The 20,984-nt window shown below is 40.5% G+C and overlaps 1 long non-coding RNA gene across 1 annotated transcript; it reads left to right on the top strand.

Moving 5' to 3' along the window:
• Positions 1-15,222: 15,222 nt before the first annotated feature.
• On the top strand, positions 15,223-19,722 carry LOC103279249 (uncharacterized). Its single transcript, XR_010007157.1, has 4 exons — positions 15,223-15,710; positions 15,805-15,929; positions 17,511-17,660; positions 19,361-19,722. It is a non-coding gene; the product is annotated as an uncharacterized LOC103279249 (long non-coding RNA).
• The last annotated feature ends 1,262 nt before the right edge of the window (positions 19,723-20,984 follow it).

Below are 20,984 nucleotides of genomic sequence, written 5' to 3'. Positions count from 1 at the left end.
CAATTCCTGATAGGTGTGATCACTTCCTCATTAACTTTTTCTTTGGCCATTTAAATTTCAATTATTCCCAAGTAAGAAACAATTTGTTTAGAGAACAGCTCTCTGGTCCCTAACATTGAACAGGATGTCAAAAATAGACAGACCCCAACATATGGAGGTCAAAATAGGCAGAGGCCGATAATACGTTCCATTTAAAGAGATCACCTATTCCATCTACTTATATTGTGTGTTCATATGTATGTATTAATTGGACCTGTTGCCATGAGATTTGCTGACTGTGTTTTTGAAAGTGAGGCAACTGCCTCAAACAGCAAATTCGGATAATATTTAAATGTATCAAATAGTCACTTATTCAATTTCATATGTATTTGTTCCCTTTAGGCTAGAAAGAAAGGATTTTCTGATCCAGGTGCCAGAATTTGGCTGGCACTAGATATGATTCTCTTTGATTTGTGCAAGAGGGACCAGGTACTTTTACCACCCGAATAACCAAAATATCTCAAGCCTGTCCACTTAGGAGACTGATTTTACACTGCCATATAAAATCCAGATGATCTGCTTTGAACTGGTTTATATGGCAGTGTAGACTCCAACCTTTCAAATATTTAAACAAGAGTATTATGTTCCCTCTCAAGCTTCTTTTCTTCTAAACATACCAAGCTCCCTATGCTGATCTTCACGGTTTCCAGACCTTTTTACCATTATGTCACCCTCCTCTGGACACGTTCCAGTTTGCCAATATCCTTCTTGAATTGTTGTGCCCAGAAGTGAACACAGTATTCCAGATGAGACCTCACCAAAACATAATAAAGTGATACTATTACTTCAATTTATTAGACACTACCATTTCCCCTCACAATTGCATTGGTTTTTTTAAACTGCTGCATCAAACTGTTGCCTCATGTTCAGCTTGTGGTCTGCTAAGTCTCATATTTATTTATTTATATTTATTTATTTACATCACTTTTACCTCGCCTTTCTCTCCAAGGAGACTCAAAGCGGCTTACAGTAAATGGCAAAAATTCAATGCCTAAAAACAATGTAAAAACAACAATTCATATAAAACAATCTACAAACAACAGTTCATATAAAACAGATACCATTACAAAATAAAATCACATTATATAACATTTTAAGAATGTCCAAGATTAAAATCCATTCATCCAGAATCCTCAAGTCTTCGTACAGGTCATGTAAAGTCCATGTTCTCATTCATTAAAAGCTTGCATGCACAACCATGTCTTTAAGGCTTTCCTGAAGCCTAGGAGAGTTGGTATCTGCTGTATGTTGCTGGGGAGGGTGTTCCACAGCCGAGGAGCCACCACCGAGAAGGCCCTGTCCCTTGTTCCCACCAGCCTTACCTGCGAGGCTGGTGGGACCGAGAGCAAGGCCCCTTTAATGACAGGCGTCACCAGTTTTATATCTCTGCATTTTGTTTTTCTGCCTAAGTGTAGTATCTTGCATTTCTCACTGTTGAAATTCATTTTGTTAGGTTTGGTCCAGCTCTCTAATCTGTTAAAAAGTCGTTTTGGCTGTTGGTCCTGTTCTCTGGGTTATTAGCTAAATGCTAATGTTTGTGAACCTAGAGATACTCCTAGATATTGAGTCACACAGAAAAAGGCAAATGAAACACACATTTATTGTGCTATGTGACAGAAATCCTGAGGTCTACTTCTTTAACTCGCTTCCTCAATAACCCTTATGGCAGCAGGCACTCTTTTCATATGATCTATTCTATTTACTGAACCCATTTAGCAGTGAAGTATTTGGCTTCCTTAAAGAAATATGGAAAAATAACAATAAGGACAACAGCAGGATAAATATCAAATGATGATATATGTATAATGAAATTCATATTATGGTAAGGAAGACATGTGGTTGCTGTCTTCTGTGCCATGTATGACTTCAATTGGGCTTTTAGCTCTGTGTGGTTTTTTTCAAGTTGCTGATAAATTATTCTTTTGCTTCCTATTTTCAAGTGGCCTTTGGATGAATATTCAAAGCTGTATCTGAAGGCTGACATCTCCTGTTTTTGAAGCAAAATATCTTGATGGGTAGTGAGTGCTGTCAAATGGTCTCTATTTTAAATGAAATAGTTGAAAACTGGTACGTCTACTAACTGTGGAATAAAGCAGTCAACTAAAAGAACTTTGGGGTGTTATTTTTTTGATATGTGATTGTATGCATTTCCAAAATTTTGGCTTTGATGGAACTGTCCATTTAAATACTTCTCATGCTTTAAAGCAGTGATTCCCAACCTGTGGTCCATGTATCACCTGTGGTTCCCAAGAACTAAAATATGGTCTGCGGACTCACCGTTACTATACTGTTACAAGAGCAACTGGTCTCGTGAAATCTTCTTATAGTGCTGAGGCAATGGGGATGAGGGGAGAGGCTGACTACCCACAAAGGTGCAACAACAAGCCTCCTGACTGCTGCTTCTCCTCCTCCCCCCTCCCCCAGAGCAGAGCCATTCCATGTGGTGCCTGGAAGCGGGAACGCCTTGGTGTCTTCATTTTTAGGCCTGTTCCTGAGGTTATTTGGGGTGCTGATTGAGAAAATTACATTGGATAGACCACATCAGCTCTATATCAAATATGGTTTTCTGTGGGTGAGCGACTACTAGATGGCATATGTTTCACATCAGAAACCAGAGCTGATGTGGTCTATCCAATGCAATTTTCTTAATCAGCACCCCAAATAACCAAATCAAATCTAAAATTGACCAAAAACTGATTCGTAACCCTTTTGGTACTAATGTTGGAGAGTGGTCCCTGGTCAAAATGGTCCCTGGTCAAAGTGGGTCAAGTGGTCCTTGGTCCAAATAAAGGTTGGGCGCCATGTTCCCAGGGGCGCTATTGAGCCCCTGGGAGGCGTGGCCACACTTGGCCCCGCCTCCGGCGTCCTGGCCCTGCCTCCCGCGCTGTGGGAGGCATGGCCGCGCGACGCGGTAGGCGTGGTCAAGTCTGGCCCCGCCTCCTGTGGCGCCTGCCGTAGGGACAGGGTGCCCGCCGCGGGAAGCAGGGCTGGCCACGCCTCCCGCGGCGGGCACCCTGTCCCAGCCAAGCCGCAGCGCACGCCCGCTGCAGCTTGGCTGGGAGAGGGTGCCCGCCGCGGGAGGCGTGGCCAACCCCGCTTCCCGCGGCGGGCACCCTGTCCCAGCCAAGCCGCAGTGCACGCCCGCTGCGGCTTGGCTGGGAGAGGGTGCCTGCCGCGGGAGGCATGGCCAGCCCCGCTTCCCGCGGCGGGCACCCTTGTCCCAGCCAAGCCGCAGTGCACGCCCGCTGCAGCTTGGCTGGGAGAGGGTGCCCGCTGCGGGAGCTGTGGCCAGCCCCGCTTCCCACTGTGGGGGGCGGGGTCAGGGCACCCGCACGCAGCGTAGGGGGCGGGGCCAAGTCTGGCCCCGCCTCCCACACTGCCCCACGCCGTGGGGGCGGGGTCAGGGCACCCGCGCATGGTGTGGGAGGCGGGGCCAGATCTGACCACGCCTCCCGCGGCGCGGTGGGGGGGGCGCAAACTTTTTTTACGTACCCCTGAAGATTCCCTTGGGCCGGTACTGGTTGGGAACCACTGCTTTAAAGGCAGGGATGGATAATCTGATGCTCCTGGAGAACACAATTAAAATAGGGAAGGCTTAGGCATGTAAAAGATGAGGCATGGCATTCAAATAAAGAGAGAACCACAAATAATCCAGAGTGATGGCTGTTCATGGGTTTGTGGGAAGAGTGGCCAGCAATCAGAAGATCATCTGTCAAATAAAACAGTTGAGTCTTTCCAGATGAGTGTTAGTCAGCTTTTAGTTATCTATGTCACTTCTCTTCCTCCTTGTCCTTGTTTGGTGCTATAGGCAAAAAAGGAAGAAGAAACCATCATTTGGGAAGAAGCAATACAAAGGTTATATGTGAAAATCTGCATGTAGATCTGTCTAAGGCAATGCTTCCCAAATGCTGGTCCTCCAGACAGGCCTGTAGCGAGGGGGGGGGGGGGGGGTTAGGGGTTCAACACCCCCCCCCCCCGAAATTTTTCAAGTTATAAAAAAAATCTCGTTTACTCATGAATTTTAATTGGTTAACCAAATCCCCATGCTAAGTCTATGAGATGCAAAACATTCCCTCCAGGCACTATCTCAAGCAGATATTGACAGGTTTGTAGCGGGGAGGGGTATGTGCTAGGGGTTCAACCCCCCCCCCCCCCCCGAAATTTTCAAAATCCCTCCCGAAATTTTTTTCTGGCTACGGCCCTGCCTCCAGATGTGTTGGACTTCAGTTCTCAGAATTCATGAACAAGACTGACTGGAGCTTATGGGAGACTGAGTCCAGAACAATTGGAGGACCAATGCTTGGGAACTACTCCTATAAGCATCTACTGCTCTCAAATCAACAAATCTCAGCTGCTTTAGAGCAGAGGGGAAGTTGTGAGATCCTCCAGATGTTGAGTTACACCTTCCAGCAACCTCATGTAGCATATTAAGTGGTAAGGGAAGCTTTGCAGCTCGTTCACATCTGGAAAGCCACATCATTCGAATTCCATACTTTAGATCAGGGGTCCTCAAACTTTTTAAGCCGAGGGCCGGTCCACAATCCTTCAGACTGTTGAGGGGCCGGATTATCATTTGAAAAAAAAATCTCAGTTACCCTTGTTGTCTTATATGTGTTTTATTGTATTGAGAAATGAGAATTTTTGTTGTTATAAGAAATGTATGGAGTTGCTCGGAAACCTCTCAATAAAAATTAATTATAAAAAAAGAAGAAAAAAATACAAACAAATTCTGATGCACACTGCACATGTCTTATTTGTAGTGCAAAAACAACAAAAACAAAAACAATGAAAGAACAATACAATATTTAAAAATAAAAATAATTTTAACCAACATACATTTATCAGGATTCCAATGGGAAGTGTGCTTCTGGCCAATGAGATAGTCAAGTTAATTAGGGTTGTTGTTGTTGTTGTTGTGTGCCTTCAAGTCATTTCAGACTTTGGGCGAGCCTAAGTCTAAAATGTATTTATTTATTATTTATTTATTTACTACATTTGTATCACACCCTTCTCACCCCAAAGGGGACGCAGAGTGGCTTACAAATTATATGTACATACAATATATTATATTATTAGCATAGCACAATATTAGCATTATATATTACTATATTGAACTATACCACTATACTGTAATATTATTAGTAATATTATATGTAATATAGAATATATAATTAATATTATTATTAGTGTTAAATTGTATTACATTATAATATTATTATCAATATTATATGTATATACAATATATTATATTATAAAACTGAGGGCGGGGGCCAGGTAAATGACCTCGGAGGGCCGCATCCGGCCCCCGGGCCTTAGTTTGGGGACCCCTGCTTTAGATGATGGGAAATGCATAGTTTAGCTGTGCTTTTAGTTGCACTGAAAATAATGTTAACTCGTGACCAAACAGATATGAAGAAGGAGAGGGATGGAAGACGTTCAACGCTCAAGCTTATCAAGCCAATGAAATAAAGGAGGAGGAGGAGGAGCAAATCCAACTCTGACTTTAAAAGGGCAGCTAGTTGTGTCAGAAGAAACAGAGAAAAAAAAATTTCACTGAAACTCCTGCAGGTAAGAGATGGAACCCTTGGGTTAGGGTGATTTATCTAAAAGTGTAACATAAACCTATTTTCTTATTTGTGTTCCCAGGAATCCTTCAGCATCTCGCCTTTAGATTTTCCCTTTTTCTTCTCAGATGAGTGCTAATTCATTCATATGGATCATTCATTGGCTCTCTGAAATATATTATGACTTTTTTTCTATCCATTTGAAGTTTAGGATGGTACAAGGAAAAGGGGGAAATCTGTGCGCTCTTGGCCATAAACTGTTCAGACAGATGTACTGTAGTTAACAGACCAAATGTAGTATTTATTGTTTGCATCTATATAACCAACTATAATTTTGTTTGCATGAAAAGGAATCTTGTAGTACCTTAGAAACAAAGTGAGAGAATGAGGTTAGTAGCATAAATTCTTGCAGTCTTAGAATTAATGCAATAGAATCGTGGTCTTTGGAATACATTTTAAAAAGGCATTCAGCCTAGGGTTCAACAGATATAGGGCCCTTCCAGTCAGGCCCTATATCCCAGGATCGGATCTCAAGTTTTCTGCTTTAAACTGGATTATATGAGTCCACACTGCCAGATAATCTGAGATAAACAGAAAACCTAGAATCAGATCCTGGGATATAGGGCCCATCTGAGGGCTCTTCCATAGAGCCATATAACCCAGAATGTCAAGGCAGATAATCCACAGTATTTGCTTTGAACTGGGTTATCTGAGTCCGCACTGCCATATAACACAGTTCAAAGCAGTAATGTGGGATTTTGTACAGCTGTGTGAAAGGGGCCTGGAAGTTCCCATAGTTGCTCAATTCTGTTCCTCATTTCTATTGGAAATGTGGAAGCTCTTGGTTTTCAGATAACCTATTCACAAATAATGAGGAAAACAAATATAATTGTTTTTTAAAAATCTGTCAAATCTGAAAATTTTAAGAATACGATTTGCACAACAACAATAAAACTGGAGAATTCTGGCAACTACTGTCCAAAAATGTAATTTCCCCAAGCTCCAGAAGGAGGTGGCATTAATTCTTCCAAATACATTATACAAGGAAACATGACTTTCATAGGCAAATATTATTTTATTAGAATGTTTGCTGTGTATGTGTACTGTGATCCGCCCTGAGTCCCCTTAGGGAGATAGGGCAGAATATAAATAAAGTTTTATTATGTTGTTATTATTATTATTATTATTATTATTATTTTCAGTGCCATGATTACAGGTTTTTAAAAATCATGTTTACTTTCCTTTTTAAAGGGCAATTCTCATTGTTTTATTATGTTCTTTTTTTTTAGTATTAGTATCTATCCTGTGAACTGCTTGAAATAAATGGCTCTTGGGTTGTATAGAAATTGAATGAATGCAAAAATCAACAGGAACTGAAGACATATCAATACGCCAAGAAAAGTATTGATGAAATATATATGTGGGGGGGGGGGCTTCCAGACAGACTGTATATCCCAGGATCTAATCCCAGATTATCTGGAAGTGTGGACTCATATAATCCAGTTTAAAGCAAAAAACCTGGGATCCAATCCGTGGGTGGGGTCTATCTGGAAGGGCCCAGAAAGACCTGAAAGGCTTGGAAACACTATTCTGTGGGCTACAGTTCACGCAATTTCCCTGTCTGCATGACCAGAGGTCAAGAAACCAATACATTCTGGGAATTATGGTCCAAACATTAATTTTCTATGCTACATGAGACCTGGGAGATTGTACACATCTTCTAACCTCCTCCTAATCTCTTTCCAGAAATGTATACCAAGCTGTTTGTCACCCTTCTGCTGGTTGCCCTCATAGGCACCAGTCTCTCAAGATCTGTGTCCACATCCTACCAACTGGATGATGAGCTAAGCATGAAAGCAAAGGCTGTGGTACCAGGACTGGACAGAATGCAAAGGAGAAGCAGTGGGGAGCTGGTCCGGCGAAGCTGGTCTGGACCTCTGTCTATGGACCAGAAGCATCTGATCTCCCAGTTTCTGCCTCATCTCTATGCAGGTTGGAGAAGTTGCACATGTTCCTTTCACTGTTTCTGGTACAGCCTTCCCAGTCAATCTTAATGTAGGGCTGGATTTATTCTGCCTAACAGTTCCCAGAACTAGTTCAGAACTTTGGATAACCTCTCTAAAGTTAAATCTAGAGAGAATTTCCAATATATATTTATTTACATTTCATTCTTGATCTTACCACGAAGAAACCATGGATAACAGTAAACCCAATTCCACCAAAAATTACCATAGAGCAACCTTGAATGACCTTGAAAATTCAGAGTTACTGTTAGGAAGTTGATGGTCCTCCACAGTAAATAATAATAATTATTATTATTATTATTATTATTATTATTATTATTTATATTACGCCCTTCTCCCCGAGGGGACTCAGCAGATTGCAATATATAAACAGACACAGGCAAACATTCAATGCCTCGATTACAATGACATAAAATTAGGCACAAATACACAGACAAAGGCAAAGGCTTCTCCTTTCATTTCTAGCTCTGGAGGTGGTGCTCTTCTCTGGCTCTGGGAGAGATGCTCTTTCCAAGGTGAGGAGACAGTGTCAGTAGATACCTCCTGGTCATGTAGTCAACATGACTACTTGGATCATATTTTTCCGCTGAAGCAGTACCTATTGAGCTACTCACAGTTCAGCAACACAAGGGTTTAACCCATTGCAGCACCGCCGGCAATACCAGAGAATGGCCTGGAGGACTTAGAAATTTTTAGAGAGGGTATTTTATCTTGGATGCAAATTGGTGGAATCACTGGTGTTAGTTCTACAGATATGGAGATAGTACTGTATACTTATATTTATATTTTACTTCCTGCCTTTTTCCTGGCATGATGGTTTACAGCATAGAATAAATAACAAATAAAATCCTGAAAAATATTAAACAAGCTATCATATTAAAATACCACTATTTAAAAGCAAATCAAAGCATTAAGAATAAAACAATAATGGACACCTGATTTAAAAATCCCTCTGTGGAACCACTTTAAAATGTCTATTTAAAAAGAGCTTTACCTGCTGGCAGAAGAAGAGCAGAGATGGGACTAAACTGGTCTGCTCTGGGTGAGATTTAAATTCTGCTAACATGGATATTATTGGCTGCCACCAGCTTCCAGATGTATTGGATTATAGCTCCCATTGCTTCCAGAGGTTACTAAGTTGGGCCCTGCATATGAAATAAATTCCTAAGCCAAGGGTCTATCTGGCTTCATAAATACGAGCGTACAGTGACGGGTAGACATGGTGTTAAATTCAATATTGGTTTATCTGATCCATTCCTTCCTTTTTGTGTTAAAGATATGAATATTCACACATTTATCCACCCATTCCTTTTATTTTCTTATAAAAGCTCTGTGAAAGGGGGTAGTCAGGCAATTGGCAACCAGTGATGAGCATGGAGGATGTGTGCTTCAGACCTACAGGACTCCTCAGTGTTTCTGTTTTCAGACTTTGATTGGGAAGAGACATAGTAAAATGAATCAAATGGAAGCAATTACAAATTATTCCCCACTCTCTAAAAATGATTTTGTATCTTCACCTTAAGATAGTCATCTTTCTAACTGAACAGATGGCTGCATCCTTATAACTCAAAATCGTTACACTGTCTGGAAGATATGAGTAAGGACTATACTCTAAGTATCCCCAAAAAAGGTATATGTTAGGATTTCAACTTTGTTTCTGGATTCTCCGTGAGTAGCTTAATTAATAGGGAATATAAGTCATATTAGCAAAAATACAAGGGATATATCTTTTTAAAGGTTTAACTGGCAACATGGAACAATGGCCCCGTCGATCAGATATTAAAATACTCTATATAAGGAAGGCTGTACAAGTTTTCCTCCCCAGACCAAAGTTCATAGCTTGAGGGCAGAACCACCCACTGATGAAAGATTAGCCCAAGGATAAGATATTATCCCTCCCCTCTAAGAGCAGGTGTAATGGAATAGCATTTCATATGACCTACCTCTGCCTGCAGTTAACCACAATGTCTATTCCCTCCAACAGAAGAGCTGACTGGCAAGGAAAGTAATGCGCAAGACTTCAACTCTCACTTCCCCACCTGGATAGATTTTGGACGAAGAAGCCTTGAAGACTCAGGTGTAGATGCTTAAGTGATTTGCTACCCAGGAATGAATCCAGCCTCAGGAGGGAATGCGTGGCTGATTGAGAAATCTGTGGATATTCAAGAGCATCATTTTGCAAGCGTTTTGTCAATTTCCTCAGCAAATTTTCATGCATGTTTTTTGCCAATTAAAAATGCACATCTTTATATGAAATCTGTATATGAGTGATTGCCAAAGTGGGGACGGGGCAAGGTTGATCTCTTGGGTTCTAGCATGGTTTGCTGATGTGCAACTTCAAAAACAGCTAGCAGAGCAGAATGCGTGCCTGTGTTCATGTTTGAAACAGTGTACACTAGCTAATAGGGCAAATAGCACTGGGCTTCGTGAACACTGACAACTACGACCACACATTTCTGACTCTGTTAGACTAAGAATAGCTGATTTTAGATGGAATTTGAAATAAGGGGGATTCCTATCCACCCCAGTCCAAACATACTCAATCTTATCTAAATTTAAATACAGTAGAGTCTCACTTATCCAAGCTAAACGGGCCAGCAGAAGCTTGGATAAGCGAATATCTTGGATAACAAGGAGAGATTAAGGAAAAGCCTATTAAACATCAAATTAGGTTATGATTTTACAAATTAAGCACCAAAACATCATGTTATACAACAAATTTGACAGAAAAAGTAGTTCAATACGCAGTAATGTTATGTTGTAATTAATGTATTTACGAATTTAGCACCAAAATATCATGATATATTGAAAACATTGACTACAAAAATGGCTTGGATAATCCAGAAGCTTGGATAAGCGAGGCTTGGATAAGTGAGACTCTACTGTAGTACTTGGGGAAATAGAAGCCATTTACTAACAGGATAAGGAAAAAATCATTCCCAAACCTCACAGTCATTGCTGTCAGAGTTAATAATGCAATAACAATGTACTAACCTTATTCTAAATGCCCCACTTGTCTTGATGTTCCATAACAATGGCAATATATCCCAATGAATGTAAGTTGGAAAAATGTACATTATTCTAGACCAGTGACTCTCAACCAGTGGGTGTCCAGGTGTTTTGGCCTTCAATTCCCAGAAATCCTAACAGCTGGTAAACTGGCTGGGATTTCTAGGAGTTGTAGGCCAAAACACCTGGGGACCCACAGGTTGAGAACCACTGCTCTAGACCATCTTATCCTGCCCAAATAGTGGTGCTAGTCATGGAGAAGGGGCAGGGGGGGGGGAGTGAACCTAGGGACCTTATCCCATGGACCTTGAGAAGTGTTGAGTTTATCAAAAGGAATCCTTCAATTAAATCCCCAATTGTCCTGTTTCATGTTCTGTCTTCCCATCACATGTGTTTTCCCCCCATTGTTGCCCAGTTCCAAACCATCAAAGAGAGAATCCTTTTCTTCACCCTCTCTGTATTATTTTTTTAAAGTCAGGGAATACTTCAGTATCAAAAGCCAAGATTATTATGGACCTCATCATATGGGGGTGGGGGAAACAGGTGAATTTTAAACCTCTTTGCAATAAGTCTTTCCAATACCCTTCATTAGACAAGTGTAATTATAACCCCTTTGCAGCAATCCCCTCTTGCAAGTCATTGCTTCCCTTCATTACACCAGTGTAATTTTAAACTCCTTTGTCACAATCCCCTCCTTCTAGGCTTTGCTTCCTTCTATTAGACCAGTGTTATGTTAAAAAGCTGATTCAACACAGGTGAATCTGTCAGATCCCACCCTACTTCATTTTTGTACTTTAGAAATGGAATATAATGCATCCTAGTCTCCTGAGACAATTTTTGATTGTCTTGTCCCCCCCCCCCCTCTTTTTGACACTGTTTTCAATGTTTACATTATGGAGCTTGTCGGGAGCAGACAAGAAGTCCCCCTGCGTCGTGGGATGGGCTCAGTCGCTTTCCATTCCCTAAATTGATTAAAACTGTTCAAAAACGACCCAAAGTAAATGGGAAAAGATGGCTCAAATACAAAACCACAAAATTACGTTTCAAAACAAGAGCTAAGCATTTTAAAATCCTACTTCAAGTATACCTTGCCAACCCCATAGTGCTGCAGCCCCATACAAAAAACTCACTGTAACAATACGGCTATTGATCTCAGTAAGCAGCACACACCGAGAGAGAACACACCACCTTGCAGTATAGTTTCAAAGTTTAGGAGTCAGTTATTCCACTTCTTGGCAAAATTCCTTTTTAAAACTGCATTGCCCAGAATTCCCCTGACATTGGGGTGTCCATGCTAATTGGAGGATTCTGGCAGCTATAGCTTTTGGAGAGGCATGACTTTTTAGAGATCATAATCTTTTGGAGAAAAATAACATTCACAACCATTTGAAAATCATGTAAAAGTATGATTTTTTCAGAGAAGAGCCAAAAACTTGTTTGAGTAAAATCTTCTCTTCAGTGGTATATATTGACATGTACTTATGCAAGGCAATTTGGATTTCAGTTGTCAGAATGATAACCTAGTTGACTCCGATCTGTTAGGAACAGAGATTATGTCAATGCACAAAATATATCTACTCTCCCATAAAATATCTTGCTTCTATATAACACTCTCAAGAGACAAAAATAAAGTAGACTTTGTTAAAAGTAACAACTGGTTTACTCACCACCTTCATGTATTTAGCATACAGGTACATAACTTGTCAATCCAGTTACAGATAGGATTTGAAGTACCGGTAGTTTCTTTGTGCAAATAACACAGGGCATTTTTCTTATAATCAACAGAAATATGAGTTTGCTCCTAACAATCCATAGTCTAATCAGTCTCATAGAGTCTCATGGAGTCTGTGCTCTAATGGAGCCTGAGATCTCAGCCATCCCAGATCTGATCATGTGGCCTGTAGCCCCGCCCACAACCTCAAGAAACAGAGTACAGTAGAGTCTCACTTATCCAAACTAAAGGGGCCCGGCAGAACCTTGGATAAGCGAATATCTTGGATAATAAGGAGGGATTAAGGAAAAGCCTATTAAACATCAAATTAGGTTATGATTTTACAAATTAAGCACCAAAACATCATGTTATACAACAAATTTGACAGAAAAAGTAGTTCAATGTGCGGTAATGTTATGTTGTAATTACTGTATTTATGAATTTAGCACCAAAATATCACAATATATTGAAAACATTGACTACAAAAATGCATTGGATAATCCAGAGGCTTGGATAAGCAAGTCTTGGATAAGTGAGACTACTGTAAATGGAACGCTGCATACCAAAACATACATATGCAATACGGTATATATATTGGGGCCAGCAACATGGAGCAATTACCCCATGGATCAGAAATGAAAATATTCCACATAAAGAATACAATACATATACAATACAGTAAACAGAATCACATACAAAACGAATTATTAGTGGAGGCTTGAAGAAGGTTGCTATTTCCAACAATATCTCACAAGATAAGCTTTTCCAGGCTCTGACAAGCAACATTCAACATTTAGGATGAATCTGTTAGATCTCTCCCTTTGAATTAGTCAATTGCCTAATTCAAAGTAGGAAAACAGAAACATTTAACTAAAGGACAGGAGGCAGGACAAAGTATCCTCGACTGTGTTGGAAGATGGAGAAAGCTCAGTAGAGTGCCCAAGTTCTTTCCCAGGAACTGACCAGAAGATATTATTAAGAAAGAACTTTTCAAAGCAAATCCACCCAACTACTCACCACTGAGATTGTCTTACATCACATTATGCGCTCTTGAAACTATACCGTGATTTGTTTAATGTCAATTGGGGGGGGGGGGGGGAGGCAAGGAGGAGAAATCTATGTGAGTTGAGATCTGGCATGTCCCACTGGTCTAACTATATCTTTCCAGTTCTCTAAGTTTTATGAGGTTGTTCTGTTTCATGCTGCTCCCCAATGTCCTAAATCAGCCCTGAGTCACGTTAGAACTTTCCTCTGCCCTTCCTAGCCTCCAGGCTTCACTGCTCCCCATGGTAACTTTAATATTTGATATTCCTCAACCAAGAAGAACTGCAAGTAACACCGACAATGTACAAAGGTTGCGTTTCAATGCTGTTTATGTTAACTGCCCATGTCATCCAATCCGCTTAAAGCACATCAGATCCCAAAGTGCCATTTTCAGATGCATGCTTGGATACACAGCCCTGGCTTTCACCTTGATAGATCTGCCATCTTCTATCAAAGGAAATTCTGGGTCTTTGCAATCTGTTTTTGGCATTCAAGCCCACCTGAAAGCCCCTTCTCTTGGGGTCAAGAGTAAATCGCTTCTTCCAGAAGCTTCCAAAGCAGTCATTCGCTTTTTGAATGTACTCATCCTTCCATATTCACTGGGGTTAGAGGCACAGGACCCCCAAGAAAAGAAAAAAAGCAACTACTCTGTAAATTAAAAAGAATCTATTTCTTTTTGATCTGAGAGAACATGTCTCTGTGGCCCCATCTACACTGCCATATAAAATTAAGCTTATCTGGTTTCAACTGGATTATATGGCAATATAATGCTGTTCAAAGCAGATACTCTGGATTTTATATGGCAGTGTATATGAGGCCTATGAATTTCTAGGTCCACCCATGTGGTCAATTTCCATTAAAAATGATCAAGAAGCACACTGGACGATCTAGAGAGACATACAGTGGTGTTCTATCTAGAAATCTTTAGTTCACTAACAAGCCATAGAATCACACTGACGGTAAAGGTAAAGGTTTCTCCCTGACATTACGTCTAGTCGTATCCAACTCTGGGGGTTGGTGCTCATCTCCATTTCAAAACCGAAGAACCAGTGTTGTCCGTAGACACCACCAAGGTCATGTGGCCAGCATGACTGCATGGAGTGCAGTTATCTTCCTGCCAGTACTTATTGATCTACTCACATTTGCATGTTTTCGAGTGCTAAAAATCAGCAAAGGTATTCCAACTACAGTAGAGTCTCACTTATCTAACACTTGCTTATCCAAAGTTCTGGATTATCCAACGCATTTTTGTAATCAATGTTTTCAATACATTGTGATATTTTGGTGCTAAATTCATAAATACAGTAATTACTATCTAGCATTACTGCATATTGAACTACTTTTTCTGTCAAATTTGTTGTATAACATGATGTTTTGATGCTCAATTTGTAAAATCATAATCTATTTGATGTTTAAAAGGCTTTTCCTTAATCCCTCCTTATTATCCAACATATTCGCTTATCCAACATTCTGCCGGTCCGTTTATGTTGGATAAGTGAGACTCTACTGTATATCATATATTTTAAGTGATATACAACAAGGGATAAGCACCCGTTGCTCTTGGCAACAACAACAACAACAACAACAACAAAATTTATTTATATACCGCTCTATCTCCTGTGGGGACTCAGAGCAGTTTACACATAATAAAAACATTCAATACATATACATCATACAAAATACAAGAAACCAATATAAGAGCAATTAACAAAACATATTTAAAATTCCAACATTTTACAACATAATACCTTAATAAAAGCAAATGCAATGGCTCCCTTGGGTGATTACACAGCCAATGGGTATACAATATAAATTGAACAAGATGGCAGTATGGGCCAGGGTAGGACTCACGTGGTAAAAATAGGCATAAACCAGAGGTGAAGTGTAATAGCAAGGAACCTAGGCCAGGATTACACCACTTCAACCTACTGTATAACTATGCCAGAGGCATTTGGATGGCGATTCTATGAATTAGAATACTGGACTAAATGGATCATCTATCAATCTTATCCAGTGGGCTCTTCTTATATTCCTGTATGATGTCTTCCTCTTTTGTGCTGCAAGCCTTTACACAGTGGAGTGATTACACTATGCAACACAATTTTTGTCACTGGGTTATAAATGTCATTTCCTAAATTGCACTATCATAAATAGATGGAAAAAGTTTATTAAACTGCAAAACCTTTGTTTTTCTGGGACATCCTGCAGCTCATTTTGCTACAGTTTTTCAATGAATGTCTCATCAAGTCTCAGCCAGTTCAACATAGTTCGTGGCAGTGACAAAAACGAAGTTTCTGGAGTAGAACAAATACTTTCAAAGTAAGTACCGCACAATTGAACAGGAAATAACATTTTCAAACCAGGAACATGTTTTTTCCTCAAATCTTGTTACATAGTGTTATCATTTTTCCAGTAAGCAAAGACCTTTTCAAGGGGAGGAGCAAATATGAATCCATCTTTAAAAGAGCAGCCTGCTGTGTCAGGAATAGCAGAGGACTTCGAATCTGGTGCAGATATTTGATAAGATTAATCTTGCAGGTAAGAGCAGGATGCCTTCCTTTTCTTTGTCCATATTCTTCGGGGGTTTCTTATTATTTCCATTTTAGGATACATCTACACTGGAGAATTAATGCAGTTCGACGCCACTTTATCTGCCATGATTCCATGGCATTGAGTTTTACAAGGTGTTTTGCCTTCCCTGCCAAAGAGAGCTAATGCCTCACCAAATTATAATTGCCATGATTCCACAGTATTGAGCCATGGCAAATTAGTGATAGCAGATTGCACTGAATTTACAGTGTAATTGCATCCATAGACACAATTTTGGCACTATTGCCACAATAGTAACTCTCTCCCCAACCTATTTTAGCAGGCAGCAGCTGCATGGGGATCAGGAGGTACATTCTAGGAATGATTGAAGGACATTTAAATGATATTTTCATCAAGTTTGGGGTTTGGGGTGGAGAGTGAGGTCTAGAGGATTTAGTTAAATATACTTGACTAAAGGTTGATCTTCACTGTAGAACTAACACTGCTTGATACCACTTAAATTGCCATGGATTCATGACAGTTATAGTTTGGTGAGGCACCAACCCTCTTTCGCAGAGAACTTACAACTCCCACAGTATTGTGCCATGGCAATTAAAGTGGTGTCAAACTGCATTAATTCTACAGTGTAGATGCACAAAACATGTGCCAGTAATAACCTCATCATCTCTGTTTTTTTCTAAGCTGTCACAAGATCCCTTTGCAGACAAACAAAAATGCAATTGGATAAATAGGTGAAATCAATAAATATTACATTTGGTTTGTTAAGCCACCTGTGATGAGCAGGTTAAACTGCTGAGCTGCTGAACTTGCTGACCAAAAAGTCAGCAGTTTGAATCCGGGGAGTGGGGTAAGCTCCTGTTGTTAGCCCCAGCTTCTGCCAACCTAGCAATTCAAAAACATGTGAGTACAGTGTTCCCTCACTACTTTGCGGTTCACCTATTGTTCTACAGTGTTCCCTCACTTATTGTGGGGGTTACGTTCCAGCACCACCTGCAATAAGTGAAAATCCGTGAAGTAGGGACACTGTATTTATTTTAATATTTATACATTATTTTAGTAGTTATGCATTATTTTAAGTCTTATCAACCAATCGTGTGTTGATAAATCGCCTCCTTCTCCTCCCGTTGCCGCTTGGGCTCCTTTTCTCTCTCTTCGGCTTCTTCTTCCTCCCTTCCTTAGGCTGTAAATTGTAAATCTTTATGATTTACAATATTCTTTTAGAGTTTATTGAAAAACCGCAAAACAGCGAATATGTGAAAGTGAACCACAAAGTAGTGAGGGAACACTGTACTCACATGTTTCAGAGTGCAGAATAACAGCATTGAACGGTATTATATAGCAGTGTAGACTCATATGATGCAGTTCAGTGCCGTTCAATCTGCATTATATGAGTCTACACTGACCAATAAAATGCAGTTCCATCTGCATTATATGGCAGTGTAGATGGATCCCCTAAGTGGTTGAGAAAAGTAAAGTCTGAGAGATGTGTGCATTTGCAGAGGGGACAGTGATGAGATGGGACGTGATATTGGGCAAACAATGTAATCTGTGCCTAATCTTTTCTCCCAGAGATGCATACCAAGGTGCTTGTCTGCCTGCTTCTAATGGCTCTCATTGGCACCAGTCTCTCAAGATCTGTCTCCAATGATGAGAGCGATGACTTAAACAGGAAAGGGAGGGATCTTCCAAGACGAGACGACAAGATTAGAAGCCTTCCTGGTAGGATTGTGAAGAAATTGACCTTGTCTGCTAACCCATTGCCAAACCAGATAGCACAGCTTGTAAGCCACGTATGAAATGGAAGTGCAGGCAGTCCCCAAGTTGCAAACAAATGACTTACAAATGACTCACAGTTAAGAATGGGGGTGAGACAACAGGAAGTGAGAAAATCTATCCCTCGGAAGGGAAATTCACTCCTGAAAGAATTATCATGGGAGAAAAGTGTCTCCAATGAAAGTTTATCACCAATCCTTTTTTTTTTTCAAAATTCTAATTCTCACAGGGATAGAAAGTGAGATGAAATAATCTGAACAGGGGCACAGCCAGCAAAACAAACACCACAGGGGGGTTCACCTATCCCTATGCTATCCAAAGCTGACAGAAAGCGGAGTTACACTAAAAAATGTACCTACATGCAAATTCAAGTTATGAACCAACCTACAGAACATATCTTATTCATAACTTAGGGGCTGCCTGTACAACCATTTCCTCACATTCCACCTCCTCTTACATACAGTGCCAGCGTGTTGAAGAAAGAATTGCTTAGACAGGTTTGTCTAGTCCTGGGTGGAGAACGTTAAGTTTTTCACCTCTAGACTCTAAAAACCAATCTGTCCTATTAAGCAAGGGTTAGGTTCATGGATGATGGGAGGTGGAATCCTAGAGCATCTGAAGAGCCATATATTTCTTACTCTAAGATGCCATTAAATAATAGATATTATTTTTCTCAGATCTTGAATGTAGCCTCCTTCATGAGGAAGAGTAGGTTTCCCAGGCATATCTGACGCTCTAGTGAAAATATGGCTATCTGCTGGGCTGGGGAATTGGCTTATCCCTTCACGCAATGTAAAATTGTGTCCTTTACAGTATTTACAATGGGAAAATCGTGGTTTTTTGGCTGTTTAAAAAGCATTTTCAAGCTGCGGATGGTGGAATCAGTGAATGCAGAATCTATTAATCCAGAGTACCAACTGAATACTGTATATAAACAGCTGTCCTCAGCTGTTGGGGAGACCAGAAACTGCAGGCTTTATTTTAGACCACATCTACACTAACCATTAGGTTGATGTAGAGCAGTGGTTCTCAACCTGGGGTCCCCGGATATTTTTGGCCTACAACTCCCAGAAATCCCAGCCACTTTACCAGCTGTTAGGATTTCTGGGAATTGAAGGTCAAAAACATCTGGGGGCACCAGGTTGAGAATCATTGATGTAGAGCCAGGTCAGCTTCATGGTGGCCAAATGATACATGGGGCTGATCTGGGGTAGCACAGGGCAAGACCACCTTTATATGGATTTTGCACTACTGGATGATGGGACTCACTCACATCTCTGCAGAGGCTGAGGAACTCTCTGTCTGACCCCAATCTGGTGTAGGGCATGCCGGCTCAACATTGGAATATGGGTCAGTGCACTCTTGGATAAAGGAACTGGGAAAACCTCTTCTGAGTACTCGTTGGTTAAGAGAACTTTATGAAATTCATGGATCTGTTGACCATAATCAACAGGTGACTTGAAGCCCTTCTAGCTGTAGTAGAGCCACCACTCGCAGCATTCTTCACTATTGTTTATGCTGGCTGAGGCTAATGGAAACTGTTGCCCAATAAAATCTGGAGGCCCATGTTTTGTCCACTCACGACATTGCCAGGCAGTTTTAACCAATTTGTGACAAACTGCTTTCAACTTTCTTCTCTCCAACAGGTCCTCAGATCCCTTCCTTTAGTGGCGACTGACCTTATGACTTCCCTGGGGAATGAGGTCAGCCCCTCCCTCCTGACCTTCCGTAAAAAAATGAAGATGTGGCTTTTTGACCAAGGCTTTGGAAATCTGGTGGCGTAATAGATATGAAAGATGTGCAACTGACCACTGGAACGGCCCAGACTATGCTTATGAATCCATAAGGATGGATTTAAATACTTTAATTGTTTTAATGGTACAGTTATTTTAATAGTCCTGTTTTTAAAGGCATTGTCTATATTGTAAAGCCGCCTTGAGTCCCCTCCAGATTGAGAAAGGCGGGATAAAAGAGTCGCAAATAAATAAATAAATAAATAAATAATCAATTCTGGTGGAAGCATAGATTTTTGACACTTCTAAAACTCTGAAGTGGAGATGTCTGAGAGATCTTCTACCTAAGAACGACAGCAGAGAGAGGTAGAAGAAGTGGCACGGAGTCCCAGGCAACAAATCATAAGCATGTTGTTTTTCCATCTATGTTTGTGTCAATAAAAATATACTCTCAGCATCTCAGTTGTTCTCAAACTCCAAAAAGGTAGTCTTCAGGATTCTGGCCAAGCTTTCTAACAAATTATCCCAGAAAGAACAAACAGAGCTCTGTGCATGTCCGTCTGTGCCCCATGTGATGTGAATGAGGTCGATGGTACTCTAACTGCTGTGAATAACTAACTAATCACGCACCGTTGAATCAAAATGAAGAGTGTTTGGGAATGGCAGAACAATCAATTTTTGAAGTGTAACCATTGGTTTTAACAGTCTTCATATCTACAGCCTTGAAAGAAAGTCTGGAAAAAACTTGGTCAGATGTGTTGATCCAAGTCAGCAAATTGGCTGTAGTCTTTTTCGGCTCTAGCAGCAGTTGGGTTTTGAAAACCCTAACTATTTTTAAAAATTAAATAGCTATTTTAATTATCAAAACATTTGTTCCTTGCCTCTCAGACCACCAGACTTCCAAAATGAGATACAACACATAAAAGCAGATAAAGCTTCATTTAACAACCTTGTTGAATAGAGTGTTTTTGCTTTTGGCAATCACCTTTTCCATTAAGGTTTCCTTGTTCCTTGGGAACTGGCCAGGGCAGCTTCTTAATTCAAATTCCTCTGAATGGAAGTAAAAGAGGCTGCCCTCTTTTTTGGGAGTTTGGAGCACAGAACCCTCATGAAAATGAAAAAAAAAACCCCCACAAATTAAAAAGCACTATTTTTATCCTCTGGGTATCCTTAGGTCCTCTAGCATAATTCTTATGGTCCATCTTCATTGGAAGTTGACCACAGAATTACACTCGATAACCAAATGCCTAGGAATCTCTAGGTCTTCCAGCATAATTCTATGGCACTATTTTACCAGAAGTTGATTATGTTGGAGAACCTACAGATTCCTACAGAGAACTGGCACAATTGCCGTATTTCTTTGATTCTAAGATGCCATTGATTGTAAAACACATAGTAATTTCAGTCATACCTACATCACTATATCTATATATATAAAAGAGTGATGGTATCATGGCGACCCACAAAACAACAAAACTACAGGCCCCCCAACCTCGAAATTTGACAACACAACCCATCATCCACGCCTCTAGGTTGA

Source organism: Anolis carolinensis, chromosome 6 (genome assembly GCF_035594765.1).
Source record: "Anolis carolinensis isolate JA03-04 chromosome 6, rAnoCar3.1.pri, whole genome shotgun sequence".
NCBI classification, from domain to species: domain Eukaryota; kingdom Metazoa; phylum Chordata; class Lepidosauria; order Squamata; family Dactyloidae; genus Anolis; species Anolis carolinensis.
This window is presented reverse-complemented; position numbering and strand designations above follow the sequence as displayed.